Source organism: Pristiophorus japonicus, chromosome 5, assembly GCF_044704955.1.
Source record: "Pristiophorus japonicus isolate sPriJap1 chromosome 5, sPriJap1.hap1, whole genome shotgun sequence".
NCBI classification, from domain to species: domain Eukaryota; kingdom Metazoa; phylum Chordata; class Chondrichthyes; family Pristiophoridae; genus Pristiophorus; species Pristiophorus japonicus.
Genome location: NC_091981.1, coordinates 290,667,267 through 290,681,045, shown reverse-complemented (window position 1 = coordinate 290,681,045; position 13,779 = coordinate 290,667,267).

Here is a 13,779-nt window from a genome sequence, read left to right as displayed (position 1 = left end):
ATCTGTGTCCTCTGGTTACCAACTGTTCTGCCACTGGAAACAGTTTCTCATTATTTACTCTTGTCAAAACCCTTTATGATTTTGAATACCTCTATTAAATCTCTCCTGAACCTTCTCTGCTGTAATCCCAGCTTCTCTAGTCTCTACTTAACTGAAGTTCCTTGACATTCTTCCCGGTGTGGTGCCCAGAACTGGACACAATACTCCAGCTGGGGCCTACCCAATATTTTATAAAGGTTCAGCAGAACTTCCTTGCTTCTGTAATCTGTTCAACTTGTGCTGCCACCTTCAAAGATTTGTGCACAGACACCCCCAGGACTCCCTGTTCCTGGAAATGCTTTAGAATTGTACCATTTACTTTCTACTGCCTCTCCTCATTCTTCGTACCAAAGTGCATCACTTCACACTTCCCTGCACAAAATTTCATTTGCCATGTGTCTGCCCATTTCACCAGCCTGTCTGCCCTCTTGAGGTCTGTTAACGATCCTCCTCACTGTTTATTACAGTTCTGAGTTTCGTATCATCTGCACACTTAACCAATCCTCTATCCATGCCATGTGATGTCTCCACAAGATCCTGCAAATCCCTTGGGAGGACAGACGCACAAACATTAGCGTCCTCGTCCAGGCCAACATCCCCAGCATTGAAGCACTGGCCACACTTGATCAGCTCCTCTGGGCAGGCCACATAATCCGCATGCCAGACACGAGTCAAAGGCGGGCAGAGGAAACGTTACAAGGACACCCTCAAAGCCTCCCTGATAAAGTGCAACATCCCCACTGACACCTGAGAGTCCTTGGCCATAGACCGTCCTAAGTGGAGGAAGTGCATTCGGGAGGGCGCTGAGCTCCTCGAGTATCGTCGCCGAGAGCATGTAGAAATCAAGCGCAGGCAGCGGAAGGAGCGTGCGGCAAACCAGGACCCCTGCCCAGCCTTTCCCTCAACGACTATCTGTCCGACCTGTGACAGAGACTGTGGTTCTCGTATTGGACTGTACAGCCACCTAAGAACTTGCTAAGAGTGGAAGCAAGTCTTCCTCGATTCCGAGGGACCTGCCTATGATGATGATCCATGCTAACACATTACCTCCAATCCCATGAGCCCTTACCTTGCATAATAACCTTTCATATGGCACCTTATCGAACGTCTTTTGGAAATTCAAATATATTACATCCAGTGGTTCCCCTTTATCTACCCTGCTAGTTACATCCTCAAAAAACTCTTAATAAATTTGTAAACACGATTTTCCTTTCATAAAATCATGTTGACTCTGCCTAATCATGTTGCCAGGGTCAAGGATGTCACTGAGCAGCTGCAGGGCATTCTGGAGGGAGAGGGTGAACAGCCAGAGGTCGTGGTCCATATCGGTACCAATGACATAGGTAGAAAGAGTGATGAGGTCCTGCAGGAAGAGTTTAGGGAGCTAGGAGAGAGATTAAAAAGCAGGACCTCAAAGATAGTAATCTCTGGATGACTTCCGGTGCCACGAGCTAATGAGTACATAAATAGGAGGATAGAGCAGATGAGTACGTGGCTGGAGAGATGGTGCAGGTGGGAGGGCTTTAGTTTCCTGAGACATTGGGACCACTTCTGGGGGCGGTGGGACCTGTACAAGTCGGACAGGTTGCACCTCAACAGCCGGGACCAGTATCCTCGTGGTGGGGGGGCGGGTGTTTGCTGGTGCTGTTGGGGAGGGTTTAAACTAGCTTGGCAGGGGGATGGGAACCTGAAATTAGATTCAGTAGGGAGAGGAGTAAAGCTGGAATTAGAAAACAAAAATAAAGAAAGTGAGTTTGAAGGAGAGAGGAAACAAGCAGGAAAAAAAGGTTTAAAAAAAACAAATTCAAAGGCACTTTATCTAAATGCACATAGCATTTATAACAAAATAGACGAGTTGACGGCACAAATAGAGACAAATGGATATGATCTGATAGCCGTTCGAGATGTGGTTGCAAGGTGACCAGGACTGGGAATTAAATATTCAGGGGTACTTGACAATCCGGAAGGACAGACAGAAAGGAAAAGGAGGTGGGATAGCTCTATTGATGAAGAATGGAATCACTGCAATAGTGAGAAAGGATATTGGCTCAAATGTTCAGGATGTTGAAACAGTTTGGGTGGAGATAAGGAATAATAAGGAGAAAAAAATCACTGGTGGGTGTAGTCTATAGGCCCCCTAACAGTAGCAGCTCTGTTGATCGGAGCATAAACCAAGAAATAGTGAGGGCTTTTAAAAAGGGAACAGCAATAATCATGAGTGACTTTAACCTTCATATTGATTGGACAAATCAAATTGGTCAGGGTAGCCTTAAGGAAGGGTTCATAGAGTGCATAAGGGATGGGTTCCTTGAGCAGTATGTAATGGAACCAACCAGGGGGCAGGCTATCTTAGATCTGGTCCTGTGTAATGAGACAGGATTAATAAACAATCTCCAAGTAAAGGATCCCCTCGGAATGAATGGTCATAGCCTGATTGAATTTCAAATTCAGACGGAGGGTAAGAAAGTTGGATCTCTAACCAGTGTACTAAGCTTAAATAAAAGAGACTATGAGGGCAGAGTTGGCTAAAGTGGACTGGGAAATTAGATTAAAGTGTAGGACGGTTGATGATCAGTGGTGTACATTTAAGGAGATATTTCACAACTCTCAAGAAAAATATATTCCAGTGAGGAGGAAAGGGTGTAAGAGAAAAGATCGCCACCGTGGCTAACTAAAGAAATAAAGGACGGTATCCAATTAAAAACAAGGGCATACAAAGTGGCCAAAACTAGTGGGAGGACAGAAGGTTGGGAAGCTTTTAAAAGCCAGCAAAGAATGACTAAAAAAATAAAGAAAGGAAAGATATAGACTATGAAAGTAAACTAGCACGAAATATAAAAACAGATAGCAAGAGTTTCTATAGGTATATAAAAAGGAAAAGGGTGGCTAAAGTAAATGTCCTTAAAGGACGAGACCAGGGAATTAGTAATGGGGAACATGGAGATGGCAGAAACTCTGAACAAATATTTTGTATCAGTCTTTACGGTAGAGCACATAAACAATATCCCAACAGTGGATAGTCAAGGGACTATAGCTGGGGGGGAGGGAGGAATTTAACACAATCACAATCACTGTGGAGGTGGTACTCAGTAAGATAATGGGACTAAAGGCAGATAAATCCCCTGGACCTGATAGCTTGCACCCTAAGGTCATAAGAGAAGTAGCGGCAGGGATAATGGATGAATTGGTTGTAATTTACCAAAATTCCCTGAATTCTGGGGAGGTCCCAGCAGATTGAAAAACTGCAAATGCCCCTATTTAAAAAAGGAGGCAGACAAAAAGCAGGAAACTATAGACCAGTTAGCCTAACATCTGTGGTTGGGAAAATGTTGGAGTCCATTATTAAAGAAGCAGTAGCAGGACATTTGGAAAAGCATAATTCGGTCAGGCACAGTCAGCATGGATTTATGATAAGGAAGTCATGTTTGACAAATTTGCTGGAAGTCTTTGAGGATGTAATGAACAGGGTGGATAATGGAGAACCAGTGGATGTGGTGTATTTGGACGTCCAGAAGGCATTTGACAAGGTGCCACATAAAAGGTTACTGCACAAGATAAAATTTTACGGGGTTGGGGGTAATATATTAGCATGGATAGAGGATTGGCTAACGAACAGAAAACAGAGAGTCGGGATAAATGGTTCATTCTCGGGTTGGCAATCAGTAACCAGTGGGGTGCCGCAAGGATCACTGCTGGGACCCCAACTATTTACAATTTATATTAACGACTTGGAAGAAGGGACCGAGTGTAACGTAGCCAAGTTTGCTGATGATGCAAAGATGGGAGGAAAAGCAATGTGTGAGGAGGACACACAAAATCTACAAAAAGACAGACAGGCTAAGTGAGTGGGCAAAATTTGGCAGATGGAGTATAATATTGGAAAGTGTGAGATCATGTACTTTGGCAAAAAAAAATCAAAGAACAAGTTATTATTTAAATGGAGAAAGATTGCAAAGTGCTGCAGTACAGTGGGACCTGGGGGTAATTGTGCATGAAACACAAATGGTTAGTATGCAGGTACAGCAAGTGATCAGGAAGGCCAATGGAATCTTAGCCTTCATTGCAAAGGGGATGGAGTATAAAAGCAGGGAAGTCTTGCTACAATTATACAGGGTACTGGTGAGGCCACATCTGGAATACTGCGTGCAGTTTTGGTTTCCATATTTAAGAAAGGATATACTTGCTTTGGATGCAGTTCAGAGAAGGTTCACTAGGTTGATTCTGGGGATGAGGGGGTTGACTTATGAGGAAAGGTTGGGCCTCTACTCATTGGAATTCAGAAGAATGAGAGTTGATCTTATCGAAACGTATAAGATTATGTGAGGGCTTGACAAGGTGGATGCAGAGAGGATGTTTCCACTGATAAGGGAGACTAGAACTAGGGGGCATAATCTTAGAATAAGGGGTCACCCATTTAAAACTGAGGTGAGGAGGAATTTCTTCTCTGAGGGTTGCAAATATGTGGAATTTGCTGCCTCAGAGAGCTGTGGAAGCTGGGACATTGAATAAATTTAAGACAGAGATAGTTTCTTAACTGATAAGGGAATAAGGGGTTATGGGGAGCGGGCAGGGAAGTGGACCTGAGTCCATGATCGGATCAGCCATGATCGTATTAAATGGGGGAGCAGGCTCGAAGGACTGGATGGCCTACTCCTGTTCCTATTTCTTATGTTATGATTTTGTAGGTACCCTGATATCAACTTCCTCAGCCATGCCCTCTGCCTCCATAAGACCTCCTTTTTAGTCCCTAATCAGCCCCTCCGTTCCTTTGATTTCCCGTTTACTATTTATATGTTCATATAAGTCTTTTGGATTCCCTTTTATGTTACCCGCTGAAAAAGCTAGGTGGCAGTGTGAGCTGTGAGGAGGATGTTAAGAGGCTGCAGTGTGACTTGGACAGGTTAGGTGAGTGAGCAAATGCATGGCAGATGCAGGATAATGTGGATAAATGTGAGGTTATCCACTTTTGTGGCAAAAACAGGAAGGCAGAATATTCTCTGAATGGTGACCGATTAGGAAAACGGGAGGTGCAACGAGACCTGCGTGTCATGAAACATCAGTCATTGAAAGTTGGCATGCAGGTACAGCAGGTGGTGAAGAAGGCAAATGGCATTTGGCCTTCATAGCGAGAGGATTTGAGTATAGGAGCAGGGAGGTCTTACTGCAGTTGTACAGGACCTTGGTTCGGCCAAACCTTGAATACTGTGTACATTTTGGTCTCCTAATCTGAGGAAGGACATTCTTGCTACTGAGGGAGTGCAGCGAAGGTTCACCAGACTGATTCCCGGGATAGCAGGACTGACATATGAAGAAAGACTGGATTGACTATGCTTATATTCACTGGAGTTTATAAGAATGAGAGGGGATCTCATAGAAACATATAAATTCTGACAGGATTGGACAGGTTAGATGCAGGAAGAATGTTCCCGATGTTGGGGAAGTCGGAAACCATGAGTCACAGTCTAAGGATAAGGGGTAAGCCATTTAGGACCGAGATGAGAAGAAACTTTTTCACTCAAAGAATTGTGAACTTATGGAATTCTCTACCACAAAGTTGTTGATGCCAGTTCGTTAGATATATTCAAAAGGGAGTTAGATGTGGCCCTTACGGCTAAAGGGATCAAGGGGTATGGAGAGAAGGCAGGAATGAAGTTGTAAAAATGATCAGCCGTGATCATATTGAATGGCGGTGTAGGCTCGAAGGGCCGAATGGCCTACTCCTGCACCTATTTTCTATGTTTCTATGAATTGAACCCATAACCTTCTGACTCAGAGAGTGCTACCCACTGAGCCACGGCCGGGGTAAAGTCTCTCATGTCATCTCAGGTCAAAGGGGGCACCCAGAAAGTGATTGCAGAAGGACCTGGATCAGAATTAAACCAATAACCAGGGTCCAAACATGTCAGAGCCCAGGACACCGGCAGGCACATCAGCTGCATTCGATTGTAATCGACTTGTCTGTTTATTGTTTGTTGAGTCCAGGCTCTGTTTACAAGCATCCAGTTTCCTTATTGGAAGGGGCGAAATAACAACAGAAATAACAAGTTAAAGTGGGAGCAGGATGAGGAATTCTCGGCAATTCCTGGCTGGGGGGGATCCTGAATATAGAAACAAAGAAATTTCGCTGCTTCAGAGAAATCTGAGCAACTTTCACTCACCGGCCCCTCCCTGCAAACCCCACGCTTCAATGCAAAGCGCACTCGTTGGATTTTGTGCCTCGGTCTTACTGCAGATTTTCTCTCCCGTTTGTGTAGTTGCTATGCACTGAATAACGCCGGGGGCAGCTCCGAGCTCCTTCCGCGATCCAACAGAGCAGCAACTGGGATCGGCGTAGAGACAGCGCCCCCTGTGGACAGAGCGGGCACAGCGCCCCCTGTGGACAGAGCAGCCACAGCGCCTCTTGTGGACAGAGAGCGGGCACAGCGCCCCCTGAGGACAGAGCAGGTAAAGTGCCCCTGCGGACAGAGTGGGCACTGCACCCCTGTGGACAGAGAGTGGGCACAGCGCCCTCTGTGGACAGAGCGGGCACTGCGCCCCCTGTGGACAGAGAGCAGGCACAGCACCCCCTGAGGACAGAGCAGGTAAAGTGCCCCTGTGGACAGAGAGCGGGCACAGCGCCCCCTGTAGACAGAGCGGGCACAGCGCCCCCTGTGGACAGAGCGGGCACAGTGCCCCTTGAGGACAGAGCAGATAAAGTGCTCCTGTGGATAGATCGGGCACAGCGCCCCATGTGGGCTGAGAGCAGGCACAGTGCCCCCTGTGGGCCAAGAGCGGGCACAGCACCCCCTGTGAACAAGGCGGGCAAAGTGTCCCCTTTGGATAGAGAGTGGGCATAGCGTCCCCTGTGGACAGAGCATGTAAAGTGCCCCTGTGGACAGAGCAGGCACAGCGCCCCCTGTTGTCAGAGAGTAGGGACAGCACCCTCTGTGGACAGAGTGGAAACAGCGGCCCCTGTGGACAGAGCGGGTACAGCGCCCTCTGTGAATAGAGAGCGAGCAGTCTCTCCTGTGGACAAAGCAGGTAATGGGTTCCTGTGGTCTGAGCAGGCACAGCTCCCCCTGAGGACAGAGAGCAGGGACAGCGCCCCCTGAGGACAGAGAGCGGACACAGCGCCCCCTGTGGACAGAGCGGGCACAGCACCCCCTGTGGACAGAGCGGGCACAGAGCCCTCTTTGGACAGAGAGCGAGCACAGCGCCCCCTGTGGATAGAGAGTGAGCACAGCACCCTGTGCAGACACAGTGGCATTTCACCTGTGGGACACAGCGCCCCTGTGTCGCTACAGTGGTCACAGTGCCCCTGTGTGGACACAGAGGCACTTCACCTGTGGAGTCAAAGCTCTCCCATGTGGCTCCGAGTGGCATCTCACCTTTGGGGCCACACCTGTGGTGTGACAGCATTACCTTACCAGTGGGGTCACTGCACACCCCAATATGGCTCTAAGCAACATATCACATGCCGAGAGACGTGGCCCCTCGTGGAACAGGGCACCATCTCATTTAGAATCATCACGCCATTGTGTGGATCCAAGATCCACGTGAGGGTCGAGGGAGATAATTACTCACCAATCTGCAAAGAGGAGTGAGGTAAGGTTAACCACAATTTAATGCCCTTTATTAGCGATGTACTGAATAGCATCCGGATATTCTGCAAGAACTGTGACGCTCCTTTTCACAGATGAGATTGTGCAGTTGATGGACTCACACAGGGATTTGTTGTACTTGACTCACCGTCTTCATGCTGGCGTGTATCCCATGTGCAGAATTATGGCTTTTCACAGCTCAAGATGAGACATTGAAGATATTAATTGGAGGATAACAAGGGGGATCAAGCTCCAATTGTTGATTATGCCATGGGTGCCAACTTCAGCCTGGTCCCATCCAAAAACAAAGCGGTGGAGTCACAGCACCACCTGTGTGGTTCAGAGTGATTTCTCCCACACAATTTCTGAGGCGGATTGGCAGAGGCTGGGAACTGGTCCACTAGAAAATATCCCATGGAAGAAAAACCATAGAAAAAAAAGGGTCTCACTCTCAGAAAACATTGAATACAAAGACCCTTTTATTCATTCTCAGGATGTGGGCAACATTTATTTATTCTTGAACCACTGCGATCCTTGTGGTGAAGGTTCTCCCACAGTGCTGTTAGGGCAATGCATTTGATGTGGTGTACATGGACTTCAAAAGGCGTTTGATAAAGTCATCATCATCATAGGCAGTCCCTCGAAATCGAGGAAGACTTGCTTCCACTCCAAAAGTGAGTTCCCAGGTGACTAAACAGGAATTACAGTCTCTGTCACAGACGGCCATTGGAGGAAAGGATGGGTGGAGAGTCTGGTTTGCCGCACGCTCCTTCCGCTGCCTGTGCTTGGTTTCTGCATGCTTTCGGCAACAGGACTCGAGGTGCTCAGCACCCTCCCGGATTCTCTTCCTCCACTTAGGGCAGTTTTTGGCCAGGAACTCCCAGGTGTCAGTGGGGGTGTTGCACTTTATCAGGGAGGCTTTGAGGGTGGCCTTGATAAAGTGTGACATAATAGGCTTGCCAACAAAATTGAAGCCCATGGAATAAAGGGACAGGGGCAACATGGAAATGAAATTGACTAAGTGACAGGAAACAGAGTGTAGTGGTGAACGGTTGTTTTTCAGACTGGAGTTGGATCTGGGACCACTGCTTTTCTTGAAATATACTAATGACTTGGACTTAGGTGTATAGGGCACAATTTAAAAATTTACAGTTAACACAAAACTTGGAAGTATAATGAACAGTGAGGAGGATAATGATAGACTTCAAGAGGACATAGGCAGGCTGGTGGAATGGGCAGCTGAAATTTAATGCAGAAAAGAGTAAAGTGATAATCAATATAAACTAAAGGATACAATTCTAAAGGGAGTGCAGGAACAGAGAGACCTGGGGATATATGTGCACAAATCGTTGAAGGTGGCAGGGCAGGTTGAGAAACTGGTTAAAAAAATATATGAGATCTTGGGCTTCATAAATAGAGGCACAGAGTACAAAAACAAGGAAATTATAATACAAACATAGAAACATAGAAAATAGGTGCAGGAGTAGGCCATTCGGCCCTTCGAGCCTGCACCACCATTCAATAAGATCATGGCTGATCTTTCACCTCAGTACCCCTTTCCTGCTTTCTCCCCATACCCCTTGATCCCTTTAGCCTTAAGGGCCACATCTAACTCCCTCCTGAATATATCCAACGAACTGGCCTCAACAACTCTCTGCGGTAGGGAATTCCACAGGTTAACAACTCTCTGAGTGAAGAAGTTTGTGGAAATTTACTTTTAGAAGTTACATTTCCTGTTAAATGTACCCTTTTGTAATAAAACAAAATGGAGTCTCGGTTCTCCCAGAAGCCTCTGCAGCAGACAGCCTGCTTCTGCATAAACATACTAACCTTGACTGATAGCTGACTAAATTAAGAAAAGCAGGAGCCATCTGTGTGAGTGAGGGAACCTTGAATATATTCCCCCAGCCAGAGGCTTAACCACCAGATAACAGAAAAAATGTCCTGCTGTACTACCTACTAATAATTGTTGCTATGCTAAACCTTAGAAGTACTAGATAAAGGTTATATAGATATGTAAAGACTAAAGCAAGGATGTGGTGTTAATTAAGTGATTGAAGAACTCCTTATCTGTATTTGCTGACCGCAAGTGCAGAACTGACAGATGTGATGGAACCATAATTTGTTTGTTCTTCTGTATAAAGATATTGTGATTTTGTACCACTGTAGAAGTCTTCGCTCAGCCTTTGACTGAGTGAGGCTTTTCCTTGCAGCAAGTAAAACTTATTAAAGGAACATATACCGGAGCTGTTTGTGTCAGAGTCTTATATTGAGAGTTGAATTGAGAGTCGAGATTTCGACAGTTACTTCTTGGAGGCACCACAGAGATCGCTTACCCTCTACTTTATGAGTAAACAGATGCGAGCATAGTGCCTCTTCAGTGAAGGGCTTAACTGATCAGAATAAGGTGAGCCTTTTGCTCGCAAAGGGTTTCTTTACTGTTGAATCGCATATGTAATCTGTTGTCCACAGTGGAAGTACTGCAATCTACGAGACTCAACATTTAAGAGCTAAAGTTATTTTTATAATTATTTCCTTCTCAGCTTGTAGGCAGAAGGGATCTGATCCTGAAAAATCCGATCTGGAAACAGCCCGGGGAGATTTTCATTAGTAAAAGGTAAAAAGATCGCTATCGATCGATGATCCTTGTGCGATAGGATCAGGGTCCTTGTGCGATAGGACCATAAATTTTAGATAAGTTAAGGACTCAGTCTGTAATGGCGTATAACGCAGACTGAGAATTGACTATATGTTTAGATAAAGTTTAAGGCTATGATTTGTATACCCGTGTGGATGTTGTTTGTCTTAATTGTCCTTGTTATACTGTTGTGTTCAGTACTTTTCGCAATTAACGAAACGGGAAGAGTCACTAGGGAAAATTGTGATTCGGAAAAACAAAAATTGATTGAGAAAAGATACAGTAACTGATTGATCAACTAGAGTTTGGTTCGCGTCAACATATCTCACACACCCAGACTGAGCCCGAATTAAGAGCCTTTTCAGGCCATGTGACGGCTAGGAGAAGTGGGCGTAGAGAACTCGCTTGACCGAAAGGATTGTGAGATCAAAAACTGAAAAATCTTAATCATCCAGAATGGGTGCTGGAGCAAGTAAAACATCACTAAGGGGCACACCAGCCTATTTTATGCTCCAGAATTGTGGTCAGTCTTCAATTGCTCACCTAAAAAAATGGGTAAAATGGACCATTTCCACCCGATGGTTCATTCAATTTAGAAAGAATAATATGTCTGGAGGAGTGTCTTATAGACAGAGACCCAGGTAGAAGAGGTAAAAAGAAAGTAATAGAAAAGGCCTGGGTTCCGATTCTTCGAGCCCATGTAAAATTAACAGAGGAAGTAAATCAATATTCAAGAAAAGAAAAAAAAGGAAAACCTGATCCAAAAATAGAGCTGACCAAACAATAAACTTTGTTGAATGAAGAGAGACTGTTGTGAATGTCTGTCTTTGAATGAGAGTGCTTGTGTGATTTTTTTTTTCACTGCGGAATTTTTCATGTGTCTAAAAGCCTGTTTGGAAAGGTGGTGGAGTTGCCTGTTTGTTTTAGCTCCACCCATTTTTTCAAACAGAGTGAAGGTATTTTTAACCCTTCGTAGTGTTGCCCTGTATGTGAGAGGTTTTAAAAAAGTGTGAACCTTATTGAATTACATTTTAAGTTAGAAACGCAGGTGTGGATTTATTCGGATAAGTTCAGGAGCTAGGAAATGCACAAAGGATAGGTCTGTTGAGCAAAAGATAAAAATACATGATCCCGGTGGTTTAAAAAAAAAAGAGAATTTATTTGACACGCTCACTTACTTGTCGAAAGAAGAATGCAATCATTCATTACATTGGGTTGAAAGACATAAATTTAGTCTAGGAATGAGATAAAGAACAGGGAAGGGAAGTTGTAATGCCTTTTTTTAAAAAAAAAGCCTGCATGGGTCTCTCGAGGCTGCAGGTTAGGGTAGTACACTCCCATTTTCCTTTGTGTAAAACCTTGACGCGAAAGCTTCTAGCTCAGTAAGAAGATTTTTAAATAAAAGATTGGCAGTACAATATTTGAATTGGGATTTTGAGATATTTCAGGTGATTCTCCTTGATAAACATTTTGAGTGTATTGGAAAAATTTTGGGTTTGGAAGCCTTTTAATAAAATTACACAACTTCTGCGCCAGAAGCTGTAGCTTAAAAGGTTGTAATTTATGAGACACTGTATCATAAAATTGAAGTTACAGAGCAAAGGATTGGAGTTTTTGATGTTCAGCTTCTAAAATAGAAGTTGGGCACACAATTATAAAACAAGTACTTTACATTCTGTGATCTGTGAATCACTATAAGCATAAATGAGAAGTCCGTGTAACACACCGATTTTCCCGGTTCAGAAGCCCAGTAGTGACAAATGGAGGTTTGTCCAAGACCTACGAGTTGTGAATGAATCTACTATATTCTCACAATGCTTAAAGAAGGATTTGGAATGAAGTATTCCAGAATGCTTTCCAGAATCTTAAACAGTCCCTCATTTCAACCAGCCTTGGGATTACCGGATTACACTAAGCCATTCAACTTGTTTGTCCATCACAAGTCGGGTTTTGCACAACCTGTTATGACTCAGTTACATGGAGACAGGCAGCGACCGGTAGCGTATTTCAGTCCCCAACTAGATCCAGTGGCACGCGGACTACCAGGATGTCTTCCCTCTTTGGCAGCAGCTTATTACGCTGTACAACAGGCTCAGACAATAACTCCAAATCATCAGACTATTTTGTATATCCCACACTCTGTCTAGATTTTACTTACTAAATGTGCCACCCCACACCTAACTTCTGTAAGAACCACTAAATATGAAGTTGAACTGTTAGCAAATCTGAACCTTATCATTAAAAGATGTACTACCCTAAATCCAGCCACTTTACTCCCCATGGAAGAAGACGGCGAACCCCATTCATGCGAAATGGTGACCGAATTAGTAACTAAACCATGTATCGACTTAACACATATACCAATATGTAACCCTGATCTAGTATACTATGTTGACGGATCAGCCTTACGAAATGATAGGGGCCGACCTAAAGCGGTTTATGCAGTTGTAACCCAGTTTAATGTTGTCGAAACAGCTTCTCTTCCAGATTCCTTTTCAGCCCAACAAGCCGAATTATTTGCATTAACTCGAGCCTGCATGCTGGCTGAAGGCCAAACAGTTAATATCTACACTGACTCCAGGCATGCCTTTGGGGTAACGCATGACTATGGATAAATTTGTAAAATTTGCGGGTACCTGATTTCTTCAGGAACCACCATCAAGAATGCAGAACAAGTAGAAAATCTTCTGCGAGCCATTCAATGCCCTTTGAAACTTGCCATTATCAAATGCCAAGCACATACAGGCCAGTCGAATGAGGTGGCACTTGGGAATGCCAGAGCTGATAATGCAGCTAAGTCAGCAGCTCTGTCAAAAGGGGGGATGCAGGTGTCATTGTTTCCACTAAGAAAAAATAATTGCTCAGATCCGCCACCTATTATTAATGATGTGCTGGCCTTTCAGTCGCAGGCCAGTACGGAGGAGGTGTTGACCTGGATCAATGTTATAAAAATTCAGAAGGAATATGGGTTCACCACGACGGCCGCGTGGTGGCGCCCAGATCCTTACTTCCATGGATTGCCCGATGGGTTCATACATTCACACATACAGGCAGAGGGGGGATGGCAGATTATATTTTGGTAACTTGGTATGCACCAGGTATTTCATCAATTGCAAAACAAATCTGTGAAAATTGTGTTACCTGTCAGACAATGAATCCAGGTAAGACAGAAAAAGTAGGATCTGCCTCCCACCCAAATCCAATGGGGCTTTTTGTACATTTACAAATGGATTTTATTGAATTACCTGTGTGTATGGGATTTAAGTATATATTAGTTATTGTAGATGTGTTCTCTAGATGGATTGAAGCCTTTCCATGTAAAAAGCCCGATGCCACTACTGTCGCTAAATTTTTGTTAAAAGAAATCATACCGCGCTTCGGAATTCCAGCTAAGCTATCTAGTGATAACGGGTCACATTTTACGGGAACTGTTAAAAAAGGAATGTGTAAAGCATTATAGATCAACCAACGTTTTCATTGCAATTATTATCCACAATCAGCTGGATTTGTTGAAAGATATAA